This window comes from Coenobita brevimanus, chromosome 49 (genome assembly GCF_032717465.1).
Source record: "Coenobita brevimanus isolate Jiangsu-jjx chromosome 49, ASM3271746v2, whole genome shotgun sequence".
In the NCBI taxonomy this organism is placed as follows: domain Eukaryota; kingdom Metazoa; phylum Arthropoda; class Malacostraca; order Decapoda; family Coenobitidae; genus Coenobita; species Coenobita brevimanus.
Window position 1 is genome coordinate 9,159,671 of NC_137002.1, and position 20,246 is coordinate 9,179,916.

Sequence of the window (20,246 nt, forward strand, 5' to 3'; positions counted from 1 at the left end):
AAATACGGAGATTTTCGTTGTCTGACACGAGACCAGACACACTGATGAATTTCTGGAGACTCTGGCCCCAGACTGGAAACCTGGCAACCATAGGTCTAGGTCTAGGTAGGGTTTCTGAAATCTAATGCCGAACTGTTGAATTTCAAATGAAATTGCTAAAGATATCATGATGGTAAATAGGATCTTCCTTATTAGAAGCCAATTTCGTTATGCTACCTGTTCTGTACTGTTTTCCCGTCGATACACTTTAAAGACAAATTTCCATTGGTAGCTACACACATGATACATTTTATCCTTTGAGCTGTGACATCTGAAACAACAACAACAACAACAAAAAATCTATCTATCTATCTATTGCCAGACGCCTCAATCCCGTTTGGGGTGGCAACAAACAAATCGCCTCCACGTCGCCCTGTCCCCCGCCATTTCACTGCCCTGCTCCCAATTCACACCCCCCTCTCTCATATACCTCTCCACCCCATCCCTCCATCTCATCCTCGGCCTCCCCCTCCCTCTCCCCCCCTTCACCTCACTCACATACACTCTCTTTGTCAGTCTCTCACCCTCCATCCTCTCCACATGGCCAAATCACCTCAGTGTATTCCTCCTAACGCTTCCTATCACATCCACATCCACACCACAACTCTCCTTTATATCCTCATTTGTCAGCCTGTCTCTCCACGTGACTCCACAGGCTCCTCGTAAATAACTCACTTCCACTGCTCTCACTCTTGATTTGTGCCCTTCCAGCAATGTCCAAGCTTCACTTCCATACGTTAGAGTTGGTATCGCAATACTGTCATGTAGTAACTTTTTCACTTCCATGCTCACTTCCCTGTTTCTTATCACTGCTTTCAAGTAATTAGCAACCTTTCTTCCCTGCTGTACCCTTTCAAGCACTTCACCCTCCAAACCTCCATCCTTACTCATCACACCCAAGTACTTAAACGTACTCACATTTTCCAATTCCTCACCATCCAACCTCGCTGTACATTCACTGACTTCATCTCTCTCAAAGACCATCATTTTACTCTTCCCTACATTCACCTTTAGATTCTGTTTCTTACACACTCTCCCAAACTCATCCACCAAGCCTTGCAGCTCCCCTTCGTCTTCACTCAACAACACAGTATCATCCGCAAACAACAGTACAGGAAGTTTCCAAACACTATCCTCTCTCACCAGGGCCACTCCAACATCCACTACCCTACCTTGTACCTCTTTTATTACCCCATCCATGTACAGATTGAACAACCATGGAGACATGACACACCCCTGTTTCAACCTAACCTTCAAAGAGAAAAATTCACTCAGTTCACCATCCACACGCACTGCAGCCTTAGCACCATCATACATACTCTTCACAACATTCAACAACTTACCAGCTACTCCATATATTCTTAATACTTTCCACAACCCTTGTCTATCCACCCTGTCATATGCTTTCTTCAAATCCATGAAAACCGCATACAACTTCTTTCCCTTCTCTAGAAACTTTTCCATTAAAGATCTAAGAATGAATATCTGATCTACACAACCTCTTCCCTTCCTAAAGCCTCTCTGTTCTTCTCCAACTAATTCCTCTGTTATTTCCCTAACTCTGTCAATAAGTACCCTACCATACACTTTTCCTATTAGCCTATACTAAGAAGACAAATGCCCCAATGATTACCACATACTTCTTTTTCCCCTTTTCCTTTGTACAAGGGAATAATTATACCTGACTTCCAATCCTCCTGAACTCTACCTTCCTCCCAGGCCAATCTGCACATCTTCCACATCCATTCTACTAGTATCTCTCCCCCATGCTTCAGGATTTCACCACACACTCTATCAATTCCTGGGGCTTTCCCCAATATAACTTTCTTCATTGCTTCCACAACTTCTATCCTACTGATTTCTTCCTGTCTTCTCACCTCCCTCCTTCTCCCAGCCATTCCCCAGCCACTTATACTCGCATCACTTCCATCCGGTATGTTCAACAATTCCTTAAAGTGTTCTCTCCATCTGCTCACTTTTTCTCCCTTCACTAGTAATCTACCATTTTTATCTTTCACTCCCCTGCTAACTTCACTTCCACCCTGTCTTACTCTTTTCACCTCTTTCCAGAACATTTTCTTACAGTCCTTCCACTTTACACTCAAATTCCTTCCAAATTCCTCATCCTGCAGTTAATGTTATTAGAGCTACGGTATTCGTTCTCTTTCTTTTCAGTGTTGGCTAACTGTGCGTCAGTGCCACTGCGAAGGTCTGGAGCTGGTCCTTGTGCATCTACAAGTATGACTCAATCCATAATACTGTCAACCTGGAAGGAGTCAGAACACTTCAAACCTTCACACCCACACAAGAAGCTTGTTACTGACAGAACTCTCACCTTCACTACTGGAAACCTACAACCACTGTCACTTGTGGAAGCAAGGGAATTTAAGGATTTAACAAGTACACTGGAGCCTCGATATGTTATCCTGGTTGTAGCTAACTGTCAACAACTTTGTTTAAAAGCAAGTGTGATGAGCTCCAACAAATTTCTATCTCTATAATGACACGTCCGAAATATCAATATTACTGAAAATATCTGGAGTAACAGACAAATGCGGAGCTTCCTAGGAGTGACTGCTTCACATTATACATGACTGGAAGCTACACTTAATGTTTTCCTATCGGAGATTTAGAGGTCGTCACACCTCAGGGAATATCGTTGTTCACTTTGTGGAAGTGTGGTAGATGGTGGCGACCATCATCCACTCACTTGATGTAGTGCTGCCTACTTCATCCTCCACCTCTACCATTCTCTTTGTGTGTGTTCCCTCCTCTCGCCCTATTTCTCCCATCTTTCCTGTCATTTTTTATTACTTTTCTTTCCTTTTCCAGTGGCTTTCCACTGAGTGATAAGCCAAATGGTTTCCTATAAGCCAAGAAACCATTTACAAAGCTGGGTGGTAATCATATAAACAACCCATACATGTTCGCTACGTGTCGACAAGTGGGTCGGCGGAGGGTTAGTGCCCCTCCCCGTAAAACAACTAACTCAAAGACAATTGGCCACCCTTTACGGGATTATGGCGTCTGGCTATAGAAAGACAGACAGACTTTGCAGATGTACCGGTAGTTATTTTCTTTAACAGCACCAACAAAGTGTCTTACGTAATCACGGACAATACATTGAACATGATGAAAGCTTTCTTCTTAGCTAGACCCAACCCCTTAAAACAAGAACCTTATATTCTACAGGTAGGCAGGTCTGACAGTAGTTCAGAGAATAACTCGGAATCAGACAGTGAATCTCTAGATGCACAAAACTCTCCAGATGATTTATTTAGATTCCTTCCTGAACATGGCTCCTTTTTTTTTTTTTACACACACTACAGTTCGTGGCAAAAGATGGAAAGAGGGACGCTGGATCACTACATAAGGCTGTATCAAGTGTCTGCTGTAGTAGCTAATATAAGAAAAATCCACTCAACCAACAAATTTGCTAGAAGGAGAGGCCACATTTTAGACAGCAACACCAACACTATGGAATTCTGGAGTTAATATAATTAAGTCCTTACTGAAAATTCCTGAAGAAAATTTGGACAGACTGAAGACTACTGTACCTAAGCCTACTTATCACGATCAGTCTGTGCTCACTGAACTGATGGCAATCTTGGCACCTTATGCTGAAGCAACAAATTTCACATAAGGTCAGAACTTTGTCACATCTAGCTATGTCATACCATGTGTCCTTGGGCTGAAATCTTAGTTCATTAACAAGCAGTCGAAATACAACAGCCATCTTGTACTGAAATCAAAACAGTCCATCCAAACTCACTGGCACCTTATGAAGTATTCTGTCTTCTTTTTAGCTGCTGCCTTAGACCCCAGGTTCAAGCTTAATTGGTGCATTAATAATCCAGGTACATATGACGTCATACAAAGGCTGTTAATGCAAGAAACTGAAAAGCTGCAACAAAGTACAAAATCTGACACAGAAAATTTACAAAATGAAATAGATCCACACTTCCCCACCCCAAGTGAAAAAAAAAAAAAAAAAAGTAAACTGTTCAGCTTTATAGTCACAGCTTGTCAATCAGTTCTGTCAACTTCATCACCTGTGGAAGATGAGCTGAAAAACTACTAAGAGAACCCCTGCACTTAGAAGGACAGCAACCCACTGCAATTTTGGAAAGCTCATGAGAATGATTACCCATACCTATCAAGACTAACCAAGCATTACCTACGGTTTCCAGTCTCCTCTCTTCCAGTGGTGCGCGCATGTAGTATTGGAGGGAAGATATGTAGGAGTGAACGTTGTATGCTCAGTGATATGACATTTGAGATGTTAAGGTTAAGAATTGTGGACATTAGTCGCAAGCGCATTAGTATGATACTATTGTGCTTTGCTTTGTGGGTGGAGAATTGATTGGTTGACTGAAAATCCTCGAGCCAATCCACAAGGCTATTTGGCACCAGGGTAGAGGCAGAAAGGAGTGACATCAAAGGACAACTAAACCAACAGCAAAGGAACGGACAGAGACGAACTACAAAATTGTAAAGGACGTTAACGTGACAAAGAAGGGTCATGAGATGAGGGTGGAGAAGAAATTGCGTTTTTTACGTCAAACATACAAAGGTAATCTATCAGTAGCTTGTACTTTTCATGCATTACATAAATTTATCAAAAAATCTCTTTTTCAGTTACCTTTCATTAGATTTTCTGGGACAGTTGGCCACAATACCATGAAATATGAAACAGCTGCACAATATCACTATATGCTTTACATAAAAATAACATTATTAAAGATATCTTTAAAACTCTGAAGATGAAAAGTGAGGACTGCAAGACGAGACTACTACAGACATGGCATACTATGATATGTTGTGTTCCGACTGTAACTCGCTTACTAGGAAAACAAACACATATATTTCCACTGCCATACAGGTACTGAATACTGGCATCAATTGTGAAATCATCTGCCATTGCATAATTTTAATATGATACTTGGCTGACCTATAGCTTGAAGTTATTTTCTTAACGAGGATATTCGTGACTGCATTCATAGGTACTTTCATAAAGTGTTCGTATTCGCCTTCGAAGTCACCGTATTTCTTTGTTTTCGTGTTCGTATTCGTACTCCTGGAAATCTGAAATATTCGTATTCGAATACTAACCTTTTGTATTCACTCCATTCCTGTTCAGGCCACATTTGTGAAAGTCATTTTAAAGCAGCTACTGAGTTACTACAGTTTTGATCCTCTGGTGACTTTCATCTGTCTTTAGGTGTGGCTGATACCTTAGGTCACGCTCATGAAGGCGTGTGCATAAAGTCAGCCTCTTAAAGCAGCCATATTTGCCCTTGTGTGGAGCAATGCTTTCGTATGTGGAAGGACTCACCTCAAACATCACTTCTAAACCAAAGACTTTTCCTCTCATAAACGCTCCTCCCGTTACCGACTCTCTTCAACTTCTATATATTCGCAGCAGTGTTGCATCCTCATTCTTGCATTACTGGTATTTTAACCGTCACTGCTTTTCTTAACTGTCCCCTACGTTCCTTCTTCATTACGGCAGGAACGCAATACCCATCTCCCCATCTAATGAAGCATTCTCACTACTTTTCTGTCTTACTCTTTAATGAAAGAGAAAACATGCTCTCTCTCTCTCTCTCTCTCTCTCTCTCTCTCTCTAAGGACACCTGACAGCTTTCAGCTTTAATTTAATTCCTTGTTCATAAAAAGCAGCCTCTGGCGCTTCACGATGCATACAATAAGGCACTATCGTTTGGGATGTTTTTAGTGTTGTTGACAACCTGGCACATTACCGTGGAAGTGAGAGGCTGGGCCCTGGACGTGACCTGCCATGTCCGGTGACAGTGCGATATTGATCTGTGCTACCCGCCCCCCTGCCTCACCCCTCAACCTTCTATATTTCATCCACACTTGCTCCTGACGACTTTCTTTGGCAAAGGAAACACTACTGTATTGACTGTGATCTTGGCCCCTTCAGTAAAACGACACTTGTTAAAACCAATGCCAAATAAAAACTCACAAAATCAATACCCTCTGCTACAATGACATGGGCTGTAATTTACCTACACTACCTCTCTCTCTCTCTCTCTCTCTCTCTCTCTCTCTCTCTCTCTCTTAAATATATAGTTAAGGGAGACTCCATCACATTCAGCTGGTAAAAGAACTGGGAAGGAGTAGGTGACTCATCTGTGATGTCCATGATGGAAATGGAGTGTACTTGGGTTGTCTGTCTCACCTCTGAATGTATTCTGTATCACATGCACACCAACTACTTCCGTTGCGCACAACTGTCCCGTAAATGGGTCAGACACTGACTGCCTGCATACACTTCCCCCTCGCACCTTTAACTCCTTCTGACACTGATAAAGACAATAGTCACATTCTCACTCTCCCATGACCCACGCTCAGCTGAAAAAAAAATCATCTGGCGCCAACTAACAATAAACTACTAAAGTAGTTCCGACAATCAGAGGGGTAATAGCATCAGCACTAATACTTTCAGGCGTCTGTGAGTTACGCATGATGAATGAAATCACCTGCTGTCAGTTGGAATAAAATACCGGAGTTGTCCCGACCATATGAGGATTAAACAAAAGATGTTATGCAAGTGTGGCCGTATGACTCCCGACAACAATGAGATAGTATTGGGTAATGTGAGGGATTCATTGTAATACGTAGGGTGAATGGACGGCAGGGAAACACGGTAAACACCTTGACCCATTTACTACAGTGATGTGTTTGTGATGGTATTCTCCCTGCCTCCAGAGATTATTGCAGTTTACGGAGGGCTTTAAGGTTATGATGGTGTTGATTAATGAAGTTTAGGGAGGGATTTACGGTTATGATGGTGTTGATTAATGCAGTTTAGGGAGGGATTTACGGTTATGATGGTGTTGATTAATGCAGTTTAGGGAGGGATTTACGGTTATGATGGTGTTGATTAATGCAGTTTAGGGAGGGATTTACGGTTATGATGGTGTTGGTAGAGGCTGTTTCTAACTCCGTCACCTCAAACAGTGTCTACAAATTCAGTTAAGTCATCTGATATAGTTTGAATGTACTAAATAATACGACACTGGAATTAAACTGTTAATCCCTTCACTACGACGACAACGTTTTACATTCCATTTTTGGTATATTTCGCGGGGCCAGAAGTCAGGCCGCATACAGTATTAAAATTACTGTACGCAGCCAGAACAAAACATAAAAGACGTTATCGCAGTGAAAAGCTAATATATTTTTGCAGGGGGTTAATGGGACCAAAGAACTGCTTGGAAATGGTTTAGACAACGTTAATCACGGATCATGGCTAGATTTTCGTTGTATTTGAACTGGTTTCTTGAATCTGTTGTGCTGTACCAGTAGAGCATACTTCTGCTGTGTTCCTTGTTTTTAATCAAATAAAGGAGGGACGCTCACAGAGTGCAAAACCCGCGACTTACAATGGTCAATGGCCCGAGTATTTGACTTTTCTCTGTTACCTTGACCTTCGACGGATTGTTCGCAAATTGGAAATACTGTAATCTTGAATGACCCTCAACATTTCCACCAATTTTGGTCTAAATCGGACCAAAACAGTCTGAACTGACCATGCCCTATGACCCTCATCCATGACCTATGGCTTACGAAATATACTCTCTTCATCCCAGGCTAAACCTTAATCAATTTACGAGGTTTAGTCTAAATCGGATATAAACTGTTTGAGTCATACAGTCGGATATGTAAGCCTCCCCTGTGACCTTGACCTAGGGCAGGTTGTTCTCAAAAATCGAATCCCTTACTTAATCCTTTGCTCTACTCTGAAGCCTCACAAAGTTTGGTCTTCATCGTATCAAAACTGCGTAATTTGACCACCTCGCCATCTGGCCTTCACCTTTGACCTTTCCCTGTGACCTTGACCTTCGATTGATTGTTCTCAAAGTGGAAGGCCTCCATCCTTGCCTTACCCTGATTTGGTCTGTCGAAAAGGCTTAACTGATCTCTTACATGACCCACTCAGAAGCTGTGTCTGGTTGGACTACTGAGCTCAGAGAACATTTACTCTACGTACGGTACACACACACACACACACACACACACACACACACACACACACACACACACACACACACACGCACACAGAGTATTCGTACAATGGTAAAATCATCTTTTTTTCCCGTTCCACTGGTACAACTCCACACCTTCAGGTTTTTTGGTTCATTTTCCACAAACATTTCGCCGCACTCTGTCCCTTACACATTTTCTCATTTCAGCTCATACCACTACCTCAGTAACGCCTAATGTTTCCACTCATCCGTTTTTGTCATCTTTTTGCACCAACACTCAAACAAATATTTGTTCGAGCAGTGGGCGGAGGATGATTGAGTGTCACCGGAACAACTGCATTGAGAAAATTCATTAGTAGAAAGCAGCATAGAACAGAATACCGTAAATGTTATTTTAATGATTAAAAAAAAAAAAAATGAACTGAGAGTGAAATAAAGGCTTATGAAAAAAGTCTGGAAATCATTAACTGGACACATCCTTCATAACAAGATAAGGTGTTTGGAAAAAAAAAAAATGGAGAAATATAAGGATGAATATAAAGAAGAGGGTTAACTCTTTAACTTTCTGTGCTAGAATACTTTTTTGTATATTTTGGCTACAAACGGCCGATCTTATGCAGCCTGAGAGACTTTCCGAACTGGAGGGGTTCAGTACAGCCTTTATTATCCCTCTCACTTCTTGGGTATAACCAAAGCTGAATAAATGTTCTGGTAGTGGCAAGAATTATGTTTAAATATCAGGTCACTGTAGTGGTTATTCGTTTCTTTTATAAATGCTCCAAAATGCCTGCCAGTGTCAGCCTTGGTCTCCTAATGGCAGATTTCCACGCTGCTCGATCTCTAGAAGCCTCCCTATCCAGTCCCTTATCCCTCAGGTCATACTCTATGACCTCGTCTCAGGTCTTTCTCGATCTGCCCTTCGCAACTATACCCTCAGTGTTCACGTCTCTCATCCTTTGCACCCAGTTGTCATCTGTCCTCTCCACATGCCGGACCATCTCAATCTACCATCTTCTCATCACAACATTAATATACTCAAATCCCTTCCTACTTCTCTTCATTTGCAATCCTACCTCCCTCCCCCAGGCCCCTTATTCAAGGACACACTACACATCCATCTAATCATTGTCATTTCTGTGTGTTTGAGTCTACAAATATCCTCTGCCTTTACTGCCCATTTTCTCATTAGCATACAACATTACACTCCTGACACATGCTGCATACAAGGACCCCTCAACACAAAGGGAGAACCCTCTCAACGTCAAGAGAGGCAACAACTCCCTGAACTTCCTCCAACCACTCCTTACTCCAGCCCCACCTAAAACACATAACATGTCTCCCATATAACAAAACTCCTCCACAAACTCAAGAGACTCTTCAGCAAAGTCAATCCGTTCATGCCTGACAATCTCTACATGCTCTCCCCTACACACCACACACACAAAATCAGCATGACTTCGTAGCCTACCTCTAATACCACATCTCTTATGCATTCACTTATCACAAATAGGCCTACTGCACAAAATGGAGCTAATTCCAACATCCTTATGGCAAACTGCATATGGCCACACTCCCTCTGCTTAGACAGTACTGCCACCAGTCCTAGATATCCTCGCTTTTGTTTTATCCGCATTCACTCTCAAGCTCTGTTCCTCATTCCATCTCTCCACTTCCCAAATCTTTCCTCCGCCTCCTCTCATTCTCTGTGATCAGTACCAAGTCATCAGCATACACCACCACCCATGGGAGTTCAGTTCTGAAATCACGCGAGAGAACTTGAAGAACCATGATAAATAACAGAGGGCTTAAAACTGACTTCTGATGCATGCCAACAGCAACAGAACACTCAACACTCGAACCTCCCTGAGTGTGGCCACCCTTGTACGTAGCCATAACCATTCCTCGATTCCAGGTTTTTTTCACTGCCCACTTCACTGCCTCCTTAGGGACTCTGTCAAAGGCTTTCTACTAAATCAATAAAAACAAAGTAAATCTCTTTCTTCTTTCCTGTGTACTTTTCCTGAAGCTGTCAGACAATAAATACTACATCAGTGATTTCCATTACCTTCATTATCAGGTTCCAAATTTTTTTGCCTCTAAGACTTTCTTATTCCAGGGCATCACCCTTCCCCTTGTACACAGTTACATCACACTCTTCAGCCAGTCATCTGGAACACCACTCTTATATATAAACGAATTTATCAAATCAATAATTAATCCCACTCCTCTATCTCCTGAGGCTTTCAACGTCTCAGCACTCATCCCAGACACACCCGCCGCCTTTCCCAACTGCAGCCTGTTGATTGTCCTGCTTGCGATATCAACGTCAAACTAAGGCTGAGGGTCAAACGCTGGATCTGCCAACTGCAAATCTTCCTTGTTCTGAACAAACGTCTCAGTCACCAACCAGCCGGAATGCTCTCTCTCCAGGCATCTTTAATATCCTCAGTTCCACCACTACTCTTCCTTCATCACTTTTGACGCACTACTCACTTATGATACCCCCGTTTTCTCTCTTCATCTGTTTTGCCGATATGAAGAATACATTATTTTTTTCATCACTATTTAGGCTATCCAGTAAAAGTCTCTGAGACTAAGATTTTTCCATGTGTACCTCCTTTCTGTTCGTACGCTTAGCAGCCAAGTATCCCTCTCTGTTTCCACCCCATCTCCATTCTCCCCGTTTTTTTTTTTTTTTTTTTTTTTTCCATCTTAACTGCGGCTTCTGTACCCTCATCGCACCACCATGTTACCTAATGTCTTGGAGGGGCCCTTGTCCATCCACACACTGGATCAGCAACTCTCAAAAGATTTTTCCTGCGAGTGCTATACTGCTCAGTAACGCGTCTGTCTATGGCTCCCTGTTCAACCATCACTCTACACATTTCTCAACAGAAGGCACTCGTTAGTTACTGCTTGGTTTTTCAACCTCCACATTTTTCTCCTGGGTACATACGTCCTTTTCTTCACTACCCAATTCTTTAGTACCATGTCACGTATCAGTCATTTGTGATGCTGCACACACTCTTCGCTCCATACAACTTTAACAGGCTATCCTTTACTAACCACCTCTCAGGCCTCCTAACCAAGAAAAGTTCTATATGGCTACTATTAATCCCAGACTCTCAGCCTACTTTCTCATATCCTAAAAACCACACAAACATATTCACTGCCTCTCCGAACCCTAGTATCATTTCCCTTTCCGCATTCTTCGTACCATACACACATCTCCAGTGTTTACCTTCATGTTCTTGAGCTGCTGCACCCACATGGCGATTTAAATCCCCTCCCAAAACTACAGTCTCACCATCCCCCATACCAGAAACCACACGTATCTAATCATCCCAGAATCTGACCCTATCTTCATCATCAAAGCCAGCCTGTGTAGCACTGGCCGATGTTATCGTAACCTGTTTTCAATACAATAATTTCAATGTTATAATCCATTCATTTACTGTGCGCTTACTGCAAACATACAAAACATATTCCACATTTTTCTCTTCCACCAGCAGGCCCATCCCACCGTATCCATCAACACTTCCCTTCCAAAATAACTTACATCTACAGTCATTCCCAACAATCATCCTTGTTAATGCTCATCAAAAAGTTGGGTGAATACACAAATGAAAGAACATCACTGGTCGGCTGGGAATATTTATCTGATGAAACAGAAAAGAGTAATGGAATGTGTGTGTGTGTGTGTGTGTGTGTGTGTGTGTGTGTGTGTGTGTGTGTGTGTGTGTGTGTGTGTGTGTGTGTGTGTGTGTGTGTGTGTGTGTGTGTGTGTGTGTGTGTGTGTGTGTGTGTGTGTGTGTGTGTGTGTGTGTGTGTGTGTGTGTGTGTGTGTGTTTATAAAGATGGATCTCCCTTTATACATCTGGTTTGATACTAAAGAATATAAACAAAAGGGTACCGGTATTATTACACTTTCTTCCTTGCCATGACTCTCGTGTTGTTAAAATGCCTGGAATTTATACACATCAGTAATATCTGGTCTACTCTACAGACTGCCATATGATATTTAAGTGGCGTAAAAATATAATGTTTAAAAGGAAGTTTTGACCACGAATACCTGACCATGATAACTGCGATGCTGAGGATATGAATTTCCAATGTGGGCGCTGCGTGTAAGATTAACATGTTCTTCCTTACCAATTTATGTCAGCAAATAACACTTTCATACTTTCTACTTGTGTAATAATTTCATCACACAAGTACCAACTGTTGCTAAAAAAAAAAATTCACTGCAACCACACCATTACTTATGAAGAAACAATCAGATTTCTTGTGCTTCTAATAACGAGTGGAAATATAAATACTCATTCATCAAAAATGGATGCACCGCAACACTTGGTACTGTACGTTGAGAGATTCTTTCCCTCCTCTTGGTTCTCACCTTAGTTTTTAAAATTCATTCATATCGTTGACTATGACATATATAGTGTGGATTCAATACACATTTTTCACCAATGTAATTTCAAGCAGAACGAAACTGGGGTGCAGGACGAGGTGTGTGTGTGTGTGTGTGTGTGTGTGTGTGTGTGTGTAAGTAGCCGGATCTCCCTTTACATATCTGGTTAGATACTAAAGTATATACATAAACATTAAAGGGTATTATTACACTTCCTTTCCATGAACCTCGTGTTATTAAAATGTTTGGAATTTATACGCATCAGTGCTACTGAAAAACAAGATAAGGCTGCAACCTGCATTAGAGTGGACTTCTCACGTTGCACGCCTATCAGCTGCATGATTATTAGTTTTTTTATGTAAAATATGTCTGTTTAAATAATAACAGAAAACACTATGCTGCAATACAGTATGCACAAAATGCCAGTATTTTGTGCAGAGTACGCTATGGAAGAAATGTAAGGAGACTTTACCCCTGATCCAGCCCTGGTCAGCACGGTGGTCATGATGTGGTCGGTTATATGGTCAGGTGACTGTGTGTGGTGGAACTTCTGCACATAGGAGGACGGTGTACGCTATACCCAATGCTCAATGATTTGGAAAAAGAAAATACTGTAGCCTACTTGTCTTAGCTGTGCGTTGAGTAGGATAAACTGTATGGCAGGGCTTCGTTTTTATCTTTTAACTGCGTCCATACAAAGCCTAGTTAACCGCACCCATACAAAGCCTAGTTAACCGCACCCATACAAAGCCTAGTTAACCGCACCCATACAAAGCCTAGTTAACCGCACCCATACAAAGCCTAGTTAACTGCAACCGTACAAAGCCTAGTTAACTGCACCCGTACAAAGCCTAGTTAACCGCACCCATACAAAGCCTAGTTAACTGCAACCGTACAAAGCCTAGTTAACTGCAACCGTACAAAGCCTAGTTAACTGCACCCGTACAAAGCCTAGTTAACTGCAACCGTACAAAGCCTAGTTAACTGCAACCGTACAAAGCCTAGTTAACCACACCCGTACAAGCCTAGTTAACCGCACCCATACAAAGCCTAGTTAACCGCACCCATACAAAGCCTAGTTAACCGCACCCATACAAAGCCTAGTTAACCGCACCCATACAAAGCCTAGTTAACCGCACCCATACAAGCTTAGTGCCGGTATAAACGTGATGCATAAATGATACTGTTACTGAAACTACTCTTGTCAACAGAAATTACTGAAAAACACCGGGAAAAAGAAAAAACACTCATTCTTATTTTACAGTATGAAGCGGCAATAAAAGTGTAATTTTGCTCAGAGTATGAGACCGTGATGATTAATAAATTTGTAGAGCTGCCTGTTTACTTATATCATATACTGACAATTCTCTATCCAATTTCCTTCGTATTTTTGTCTTATTATTTATTTCTCATTCTGAACTTAGTCTGTTTACCCCCAGATAAGAACATTCAAATCCCCAAAGAGGAACCTTTAAATATCCAGACAGGAACCTTTATCCCCAGACAGGAACCTTTAAATATCCAGACAGGAACCTTTATCCCCAGACAGGAACCTTTAAATATCCAGACAGGAACCTTTATCCCCAGACAGGAACCTTTAAATATCCAGACAGGAACCTTTTTATCCCCAGACAGGAACCTTTTTTGTTGTAGTCAAGACCAGGCACCTCGAGACCAAGACCAAGACCAAGACCAGATCCTCCGAGACCAAGACGAAAACCAAGAATTTATGTGTCTGCTGAATGAATGAAAAGTAACTGCAGCCTGCAGGTGTTGCACTGCTGGTCAGTTTTCACGGACGTCTCGGCCTCTCGAGTGAGTGCACTAGTACCCCAATCACCCAGTTGCAGATTATGTGTCAGTGCGATACTCAACACCTTTTAAACGAATCTGATTACCGCACATCAGCTGAATGAAAGAGAGATGAGGGCAATGAAGACAATTCCCAGCGAAAAAAAACTCAAGAGTATGGAGGGACCAGGGCCCACACCAGGTCTGTGACAATATTGCTTCTTTTTCTGGCCCGTGTCAAACGTTTTCCAGGCACCCCAGGGCGCGGCCATAGCTCTCTACGGCCCTGCACACCGATGTTACGGCTTTTGAAAGTCTTTTTAAGTTTTTAAACTTTTGAAAGTACGGTTTTGAAGTTATAATGTATTGTGTTGCACACTTTGTCAGTGCCATCGTACTCATGGAGAGCTGTATCTTCCTCATGCGAAAGCTGGTTTTCGGAAGACTAATTTTCGCACTTCTCTCCGAGCTTTACCCGTGCCCATACGTTCCATACACAACATATTCATCTTTCGTTTCTCGTGAACAGTCGAGGGGGACTACCTATTTTTCAGGATAATTACACAAGAGACTGAGGGGGTCTCGGGATATAGAGGTGGGAAACAAAAAATATTCATACCCTAAATATAAAATATATATTTTACTTCCATAAGTGCTCCACATATTTCTTACGGTTGTACCCACTATTTGTTTAAGAGAACAGTTTTCACTAATTTTCCTTCTTGAAAGGGCTCTCATTCGAGTCTGCTCACTGCCCTTCTTGCTAGTACAGATGAATTATCGGCTCCCAGGTGGCCCCCCCACTTTCGTGGGGCTAGAAATACCACTGGGCCACATGGCCATGGCCCCCCGCTCATAGGTGAATAAGTTGTATGAAATACGTGGGTGGCTGTGAAACACTAGAAAATATTCTGATTTCTTCTAAAAAGGTCATAGAAGTCACTGCAGGCGTCCGTGATAGCCGTTTGGAAGTTCTGAAAGATCACAACTCGAAAGGTTGGAAGCCACTGATGTCTGACTTGGCCCCCATCGCTCCAATATCCTGGCTACGCCCCAGTAAGGGAGGAAATAAATTTACAAAATTTAAAATATGTGAACAACTGAACATCTAGGTAAAATACTTCTGCTTTCATTGTTTCATTGGCATGAAGAAACAAACATAGGAAAATAGCAATTTTTGTGGTTACGTTTTCCGAGCGAACTAGCTAAACCTGCGGTGTACGTGTACGAAGGGTGCGGGGATTGCATACACCATACACGTATATGAAGTACACGGAGGTGAACAGAGCTGCAAACATGCGTGCGTGCAAATGGAGATTATCACTGCGAGAATGGCCACGTCATGCCTGCTCTCTCGACTCGCACGCACTCTATCAGCGCTCGCAGGGCTCAGCTCATGCATCATCACCGTAGCGCTAGCCAGGCAGTATCTATGGACAGTACAACGCTGTATGGCACGTCGTGAATCGAATCAGCCATGATTCTTCTCCGTGTATGATCGTAAATTCCGACCTTCCCCACGCCGCGACGCACTTTGTAATCCTGATCTCGACCTGGTCTCGAGCCAAAACTCCGAGACCAGAAGCTTCGAGACCAAGATCAAGATCAAGACCACGTCAAACGAGACCAAGATCAAGACCAAGACCACATCAAACTGGTCTCGACACCTACAACACTGCTTTTTATCCCGACAGGAACCTTTTTATCCCCAGACAGGAACCTTTATTCCCAGACAGGAACCTTTATCCCCAGACAGGAACCTTTAAATTCCCAGACAGGAACCTTTATATCCCCAGACAGGAGCCCATTTATCCCTTAAGGAGTATATATAAACGTGGATAAATACCGCTGACTTAAGGCGGCACAGGGTCCTCCCGGTCACCATCAAGCGACTGTGCTGGCAGCGACTCTTGCAATTTCCAATGACGATCGTCAGCAGAGAATGAAAGTGCGGCCTTATTCTTCACCAACATACGTGGCCTTAACACAAATTTAAACTCAGTTCATTTTTTCCTTCAGTCCATATCCCCTCTGCCCCTTTTCCTCACAGAACCACAAATCTCACCCTCTACCGATATATCCCCATTTTGTTTTCCCAGTTACCATCTCCTTACAAGCTTCCGTAACAAGGGCGGCACCTGTTGTTATAGCAAATCCCAATATGCAGTTGACACAGTTTTAAACTTCACTTCATCCAGCTTTGATTACGCATTGTATAAACTAAATTGTCAAAATATTACCAAATATATATCCGTCGTCTGTCGTTCCCCCAATGCTTCTTCGGAACCCAGTGTATTTGATTCCATATCCACACAGTTGAGTAACCTTAACCTTGCCCTTAGCAAATGATTTTAACATACATAATGTTGAATGGTTATTGCATTCTGCCAGGGCTGATGACACTGGTCTTGAGTGCGAGCTGTTTGCAGAATCGTTTAATCTCACCCAGCTGGTAAAGCAATCAACCAGAATACCTCATAATCCTGACCATAATGCCCATCTCTTGGATTTATTCTTAACAAATAATCCAGATCAATACAGGATAGAGTTATTGTCACCACTTGGATCCTCTGACCACAATCTCATCAAAGCCTCATTAGTTAAGCCCACCACACCTCCCCGTTCTGAACCTGTCAGGGTGACCCGATGGCACTTTGATAGGGCAGACTGGGATGGATTTAGAAATTATCTTGTTGACATTCCATGGCAGTCTTTCTTGTTTAGTGAACCCAATTCTACCCAGTCCCATATTTGCGACTTAATACTAGCTGGTATGGATTTATTCATACCAAGTCAACAGTTCACTTAAAGATCGAACTCTCCAAAATGGTTTGACGGCAACTGTGCCACAGCAACAGCCCAAAAGTCATTAGCATATAACTCTTACCGGTGCTTCAAATCAAAACATCTGAATCACTCTCCCAATTTAAAATCGCTAGAAATCATGCAAAAGCTGTAATAAATCTTGCTAAATCAAACTTTCTTCAAAAGCAAGCATCAAAACTGCTTAACAACCCTAATGACAATAGAATATTCTGGTCAACTCTTAATTCTTTCAATAATAACTTTAACAAGTCATCATCCATTCCCCCACTAATATCTTCAGATGGCAACATTACAAATGGCCCACGTGCAAAGCAAATATTTTTGCCGGTACATTTGCCAGAAATTCTACCATAGACGATGCCAGCCAGAACGTCCCAGTACTAGAAACTGACTCTCCCGAAATTGTTCCACTTAAAATACAGACAAGATACGTAAAATCTACCCTAGACAATTTACCCACCAATAAAGCTCCAGGCCCTGATGGAATTCCGCTAATTGTTTTGAAAAAGCGTTCCCCTGAACTTGCCTCTGTTCTAGCTACATTATTCAGATTATGCATACGTTGTTCTTCAATCCCAAATTAATGGAAAGAAGCCAATATCCACCCAATTCCGAAGAAAGGAAGTTCCTCTGACCCCTCTGATTACAGACCAATAGCAGTCACATCTCTTGGTAAGGTATTTGAAACTTTAATTAATAAGCACATTGTTAAAAATCTTGAATCCAACAACTTAATTAGTGATAGACAACATGGTTTTCGTCACGAAAGATCCACATTTGACATACTCAATCTCCTAACTCATACCATCCATCAATCAATTGATCTATGGTACATGGAGAAACTCATGCAGTAGCTCTTGATATTTCTAAAGCTTTTGGTAAAGTATGGCACCGTTCCCTGCTGTCCAAACTCCCTTGCTATGGACTAACGTCTTTTGTTCCTTTGATCTCCTCATATCTCAGTGACAGGAAAATAAGAGTAAAAGTAGATGATGTAGCCTATATTCCAATTTCCACTCAGTTAACGCTGGCGTGCCGCAGGGATCAGTTCTGGCCCCAACCCTGTTCCTGGTTCATGGTAATGATCTCTTATCTGTCACCCACAATCCCATTCACTCATATGCTGATGACTCAACACTACATAGTTCACTGACACTCAGACACCCAGTTACAAAGTCTAATATCTCTACCTCTCAACTCAGTACAGCCATCTCCATAAATCAAGACCTATCTAGGATCAGTGAATGGGGACAAAACAGCCTTGTCTCATTTAATGCTAGTAAAACTAAATATATACAATTTACGGTACTAACAGACAGATATTGCCAGATTCGTATATTACCTTCAGTACTACTAATATGCCCATCTCCAAAAGAACTGAAATTCTCGGCGCCTCACTTAATGCCCTCAGCTGGACCTCTCATGTTAGATCACTTGCTAAAACCGCCTCAAAGAAACTTGGATTATTGTACAGAGTCTGTAACTTCTTCGCCGATGAGCAGTTAGCTGTAATTTATAAGAGTCATGTGCGCTCTCAGCTTGAATATTGCTCACCCTTGTGGAATGGATGTGGAGAAGTTGCATTAAAACAACTAGACAAAATTCAGAACAAGGCTGTTAGAATTATTAACAACCCTGCCATTACAAATAAACTACATCCCCTACAAGTAAGAAGGAATGTTGCCTCCCTTGCATTATTTTACAGATATTTTTATGGCAAATGCTCAGATGAAGTTGCGTCCATGGTGCCACCTCTCCATGCCTTGCCTCGTGCTACACGGGCACCTGGTACGGTAATGCTCATAACTGGAATGTCACTCCGCCATATTGCAAAACTTCTGCCTGTCAGAATTTTTTCATTCCCCGAACTGCATCTTTTTGGAACTCGCTTCCCCAGAGTTGTTTCCCTCCAAACTTCAACCTACAGCTGTTCAAGTCTAACTGTTACAGGTATTTTATGAACAGAGGACACCAGTAATCTGGTGTATGTTTTTTTTTTTTTTTATTCGTTTTTCCTTCCTCTGTTCTGTTGTTATTATATATATATATATATAAATATATATATATATATATATATATATATATATATATATATATATATATATATCAGCCGTGGCTCAGTGGGTTAGAGCGCTCCGCTCTGACCGAAGGGTCGGAGGATCGAATCCACCCAAGGGTCATCGGTAGACATCAGGAAGGGCATCCGGTCATAAAATTCTACACGCTCCAGTCCAAAAGTCCTCTACCCAGGGGCAACGCCTTAGCCTTTCGGGGATACCTGGGTTAAACCAAATTATATATATATATATATATATATATATATATATATATATATAGTGGATGTTGGAGTGGCCCTGGTGAGAGAGGATAGTGTTTGGAAACTCCCTGTACTGTTGTTTGCAGATGATACCGTGTTGTTGAGTGAAGACGAAGGGGAGCTGCAAGGCTTGGTGGATGAGTTTGAGAGAGTGTGTAAGAAACGGAATCTGAAGGTGAATGTAGGGAAGAGTAAAGTGATGGTCTTTGAGAGAGGTGAAGTCAGTGAATGTACAGCGAGGCTGGATGGTGAGGAATTGGAAAATGTGAGTACGTTTAAATACTTGGGTAGTGTGATGAGTAAGGATGGAGGTTTGGAGGGTGAAGTGCTTGAAAGGGTACAGCAGGGAAGAAAGGTTGCTGGTTCTTTGAAAGCAGTGATAAGAAACAGGGAAGTGAGCATGGAAGTGAAAAAGTTACTACATGACAGTATTGTGATACCAACTCTAACGTACGGAAGTGAAGCTTGGACGTTGTTGGAAGGACACAAGTCAAGAGTGAGAGCCGTGGAAATGAGTTATTTAAGAGGAGCCTGTGGAGTCACATGGAGAGACAGGCTGACGAATGAGGATATAAAGGAGCGTTGTGGTGTTGATGTGGATGTGATAGGGAGCGTTATGAGGAACACACTGAGGTGGTTTGGCCATGTGGAGAGGATGGAGGGTGAAAGACTGACGAAGAGAGTGTATGTGAGTGAGGTGGAGGGGGAAAGAGGGAGGGGGAGGCCGAGGATGAGATGGAGAGATGGGGTGGAGAGGTATATGAGAGAGGGGTGTGAGTTGGGCGCAGGGGAGTGAAATGGCGGGGGACAGGGCGACTTGGAGGCGATTTGTTTGTGGCCACCCCAA